At 42.6% G+C, this 5,567-nt stretch overlaps 1 non-coding gene across 1 annotated transcript; it reads left to right on the top strand.

The window, feature by feature from the left end:
- Positions 1 to 1,480: 1,480 nt before the first annotated feature.
- Positions 1,481 to 1,586, top strand: LOC112082647. Its single transcript, XR_002897313.1, has one exon. It is a non-coding gene; the product is annotated as a small nucleolar RNA R71 (small nucleolar RNA).
- The last annotated feature ends 3,981 nt before the right edge of the window (positions 1,587 to 5,567 follow it).

Below are 5,567 nucleotides of genomic sequence, written 5' to 3'. Positions count from 1 at the left end.
AAGGATAAGAGAGATCCTTGCAGGCTTGAAAACTCTAAAGCCCAGCTTCTTTGCTATGGAGAATGGCATCAAGCTGACTGATGCTCCTAGATCGCAAAGACATCCAGAGAATAGAAGAGGTCCAATGGCACAAGGGAGTGTGAAGCTCCCTGGATCAGTTAACTTCCTTGGAATGGACTTCTTCTGAATGATAGCTCTACATTCATGACTTAGTACTACCATGCCTTGAAGCTCTTTTGTCTTGTTCAGAATGGCGTCCTTCAAGAACTTCCCCATCTTTGGAATCATTAAGAATGCATCAATGAGAGGCATAGTCAGTGGTGTCTCTTTGAGTGTCTTCTCAAATACAGCTCTTGCCTTGTCCACTAGTTGCTTCTTGAATCTCCCTGGAAATGGGAGCTTTGGTTGGTATGGAGGTGGTGGCACATACTTCTTTTCTTGTTCTGGCTCCTTTGCTACCTCTTTACCCTTTTCTGTCCTTGGTTTCTCAGCAACTTGATCATCTTTTAAGGCTGCCTCCCCCTCAGTTTGATCATTGTCCTCAATGATCACTTGGTTCTTCTCAATACCAGGTAACTCTTTTCCACTCCTCAGTGTAATTGCCTTGGCATATTCCTTGGGGTTGGGTTCTGGTTTTCCAGGTAGGTGACCTTGGTTCCTTGAGCTTGATGCCTGGTTTTGCTTCAGTTCCTTGATTTCCTGTTGCATGGCTGCATTCTGTCTTGCAAAGAGCTGTTGACCTTGGAGTAGTTGCTGCAGAATACCAACCATATCTGTACCAATCTGTGGCTGCTGTTGAACCGGTGGTGGCTGAAACTGATGTTGAACCGGTGCTTGCTGTTGGAACTGTGGTGGACCAAACCCTGGTGGTGCCTTTTGCTGCTGTGTACTGAAACTAGGACCTTGAAATGATTGTTGTTGCTGACCAAAACCTTGATTCTGACCAAACTGGTTCTTTGGTTGAAAAGATCCTTGAAAGTTGTTCTTGGGAACAAAGTTTTGTGGAGCTTGAGAGTTGGGATACACCTGGTCTTGTGGATTAGCTACATTGGTGTTCCTGTAAGAAAGGTTTGGATTGGCATCACCATACTGGTATCTCTGGAACCTCTGATTCCCAATGTAGTTTAGTTCCTCTTGGGTGAGACCCTCTTCACTGATGTTCTCAAAGATTTGAGATGGTTCCTCATACTCTCCAACAAAATGCATTGGCTTGTGAGTTACCGACTTCAACTTGTCTAATTCACTTCTCAACTCCTTAACTTCCGTAGTGAGCCTCTGTTCTGAGCTTGAACCTTCAGACCTATTTGATCTGTCATAGTCTTCACCATAGGTATCATTGCTCAATGCTAAGTTCTCCACTAGCTCTAAAGCAGCATGAAACTCTTTACCCAGAAAGTGCCCATTTGAAGCAGTATCCAGCTGGTTTCTAATCTTGGGAAGAGCTCCTCTATAGAGTGTGCTGAGGAGAGAAGCTTCACTAAACCCATGGTGTGGGCATTGGTTTGTGTAGCTCCTGAATCTCTCATATGCTTCACCAAACTCTCATTGCTGTGCTGAGTGAAGCTAGAGATTTGGTTCCTCAGTTTTGCAGTTCTTGAAGTTGAGAAGAACTTAGATAAGAAAGCTTGCTTGCATTGCTCCCAGGTTTGAATGGAGCCTCTTGGAAGATTCTTTTCCCATTGATGAGCTTTATCACCAAGACTGAATGGGAATAGTCTTAGCTTAAAGCTGTCTTCTGAAACTCCATTTATCTTTGTCAGATCACACACCTTATCAAACTGGTCCAAGTGTTCCAAGGGGTCTTCCATTGCCAACCCATGGAACTTTGAGTTCTGGACCATATTCAGCAATGATGCCTTCACTTCAAAGTTGTTGTTTTGCACAGGTGGTGCCTGAATACCAGCTCCATACTGATGAGCATTGACCCTGTCATTCTCTCCAACATAGACTTGGGGTTGCTCATATCTTCTTTGCTGTTGTTGGAAAGGGTTGGGTTGGTGGTGCACCTGTTGTCTTTGCTGAACATTGGCCTGATGCCTCTGTTGATGAGCTTGAGCTTGTCCCTGGTGGACATAAGCTTGTTGGTGCACCTATTCCTGATGAACATTACCCTGATAAAGCCCTTGACCAACTCCATTACCAGCTCCATTACCCTGAGCCTGTTGCTCCTGAACCGGTTGTTCTATATCTACCACGTGCTCTCTTTGTTCTTCCATGTCAGCCTGATAAACTTGTCTTCCACGCCTGTCCCTTCTCCTCCTTGGTACCAAAAGGTTGATATTGTCGTTGAGAGGGAAAGGTGGACCACAGCTTCTTGATCTAGATCTGGTGTTCATACACCTGAAATCACAAACAGAACTTGAAAGTAATCAGTAAAAACAAGAAAGTAAGCACTTGATCTCAAGAACAGATCAAAGCTAAATGCTAAACAAACAGCAATTTGGCAACGGCGCCAATTGATAGATAAGACTTTTTAAGGTCTCAGGGCTATCAATCCCCTTGTCAAAGTAGCACAAAGAGTTTAATCAATCGAAAAATGTGGTGTTAGACACTAAACTATATGATCAAGTTCTTAATTCAAGCAAACAAGAGTGGGTTTTGATTAATCTAGAAACAACTACAAACATAAACAGGTTTAAAGACTAATGACAATGACTAAACAAGAACTAAGCAATGACAAATGATGTGAATATGATATGATGGAGGCATGAGATTCTAGACATGATAGTTGGTTAGGGTGCTTTGGTGCTAAACTAGAAATGCTAATGACAATAATGAGACATGATTCAAATGATTAAGAACTCTAATCTAGGTTAATCCTCTCATGAAGGTATTAACCCCTATACTAATCCATTTTCAAACCAAATTCCCATTTGTGAAATATGAATCAATATGCATTAATAAACAGTTCTTAATGATTATTCAAGCAAATAACAATACATCATCATGCAGAAAATGCTTGAACCTCTAATACAACTCTTTCAGGAATTTCATCAAACACTTTTGGTGCATGAAATTCCCAGAATCTAGATCTCAAGTGATTATCAAGGATCTAGCATAGAGAACAATTGTTTAGAGTGATGAATCAATGAATCTAGCCCTAAGCACTCCTAATCTAACACTTTAGCACCCTAACCTACACATCTAGAACCTCATTAAGGTGACTACTCACTAATCATACTAATCTCTCTTAAACCTTTGCAAGTAGAGAAGATTAGCATGATTAATGATGAGAAATGGAGATGGAGATGATAGATTCAGAAGAAAGCAGCTTTAAACACAAAGATCTCTTAAACTCTCTTGATTAAACACTCAATAATCGATATTTCTCTTCTTAATGGAGTCTTTTTCACCAAAGAGGCAAGAGACAAAGGGAATAAAGCTTGGTTCTCTCAGAAAAAACCCTAAAAAGTATTTATACCTCTCTAAAAACAAACCGGGTCAGCCCGGAACAAACCGGGTCCTGACCCGGCTTTAATGGATAAAGTGGGAATTACTGCGGGTTGGTCCAGTATGTCGCAGGTAGCACGCCCAAGTCGCAGTAGATGAAGACTTGTCTTGTGAAGCCTGAATCGCCTTGTCTTAGCCGCACGCCTAAGTAGGAGTGTTGCTGCGGCTTGATCTCCTTCCTCTTCAACTCGCAGGACTAAGGCGGTTTCTGGGGAATGTACAAACTGTGCGGGTTGGTCTCTATTGCACATAGGTCGCAGGCTCAAGTCGGAGTGATTTGCGAGTGATCGTGCGGCTTAGTTCCAGGCGCGGCTAACTCGCATGCCTAAGTGGCACGATTGTGGACTTAGCATTTCTCTTGCTCGGGAGCTTCAGACCTCTTCCAGTGATAGTTTACCCGCACATTTTAACTTGCAGCATCAGCATTCAGGCATTCATCTTCAGGCCTGCGGGTTAACCAAGTCGCAAGACCATCTCGCAGCATTCGGAGCAACTTAGACCACTTCGCATTCCGGAGAGTGTAACTTTTATGATACTTGTCCGAATCGAATGATTTTGGTTGCAGAAGAAAGAGGACTCATTTATCTCTCCAATTTTGGTGAAGGAAGCTTCGGTGCTTGGGAAGTGGAAAGCTTCCTGGAGGGCGCATCTTTGCAGTGCATTTACACGATCAGAGAGAGGCGTCTAGACATGTGTCTATTCCGGAGATCGTATCTTCCTGCTCATAGCTCCGAATTGAATGCTCTTGGATGTTCTGGAAAGAAGACTCAAATGTCTCTGATTCTCATGAAGGCCCCGGAAAATGAATCGGCATGGAAGTACACCGTCCTTCGCATTCTTCAGAGCTCATCGGCTTGGTCCAAAACAGCAGCGAGACAGGGATTTCTTCTGACGAGCTTAACTCTCCGCTCACGCGTCCGAATTCAACGATTTCATTTGCTATGAGACCGTGATCCAATCCTCTCCAACTTCTATGAAGCACCCGCCATCTGAATCGGACCGTAAGGTTCCCCGGACAAGCGATTTCGGGAACGTGTCTACACCCAGAGAATTTGGCCGAGAGATTCAATAGCCAGTACGCGTTTTGGCCGATAAAGACTACCCGCGGTACGTGAAAATGGCCGAGAAAACCTTCCTGGTCAGCGAGAATGCCCGATAACCTCCAAAGACCCAATTTTGCCACTTTTCAAGCTTTGATCACCATTCCACCTCCTGGATTCATCTTTTCAGCTCCAGATACACCTGATAAACACTCAAAACATGCAAAGACTCATTGGGACTAATGCATCTCCTAAGTTCTAAAAAAAATCCTAAGGACCTAAAATGCATGGAATAAAACATGATTTAGAATGAATTATGCAACCTAAATGATGCAAATTATGAACATATCAACTCCCCCACACTTGTCCTTTGCTTGTCCTCAAGCAAAAGGAGCAAATGAGAGAAAGAGGTTGTATGCATTGGGAGTTCATATTCCTTAATGAGAGAGTGTATCACTAAAAGAATTCAAGGCTCACTGTCCCAGTTGCTAGTTCTAAGATGCATTGCAAACAAGATTACTCACAAAACTTTAGCCATACTTATCAATGAATGAATCAAGATCAAGCTCAAGTTTTTCACAACCAGCCATAGTTCCAACCTTTTGACATTCATTTAAGCTCATGTGAATCATGCTTATGCAAATCATGTGAACTCACTTGTTTTGGGACAGGGTTATGAGACAAAGATGATCTTATTTAAAGCATCGGTTTCCATTCAGCTCAAGGGATCACTCAAGAAGGAATAAACTTTAACAGAATCCTAAGGGTAAAAGGCAACTGGTGCATACAAGAGCAGAATCCCATCTACCCAATGCCCCAAATTGGACTTTCACCTTAACTCTACTTCCATGAAGATCACATCCTAGCTACTCTCTCAAGACATGCATTGCCTTGTCAACCCTTTTCTCACTTAACTCTCATTCTTTCTTTCTCACCAGGGGATTCACCTTTTCATCTTAGATTCAGGTTTTGGGGTCTGAATATTACACTTAGCTCTTTCTCATAACACACTTTCTAGCCTCTTTTTTTTTCTTTTCAAACACTTGAGCCTTTTTGGCTTCTTTTCTTTTCTTTTTA

Source organism: Eutrema salsugineum, unplaced genomic scaffold (genome assembly GCF_000478725.1).
Source record: "Eutrema salsugineum unplaced genomic scaffold, Eutsalg1_0 scaffold_1, whole genome shotgun sequence".
Lineage (NCBI taxonomy): Eukaryota > Viridiplantae > Streptophyta > Magnoliopsida > Brassicales > Brassicaceae > Eutrema > Eutrema salsugineum.
Note: the sequence above shows the minus strand (reverse complement) of the source record. Positions and strands in the feature narration are given on the sequence as shown.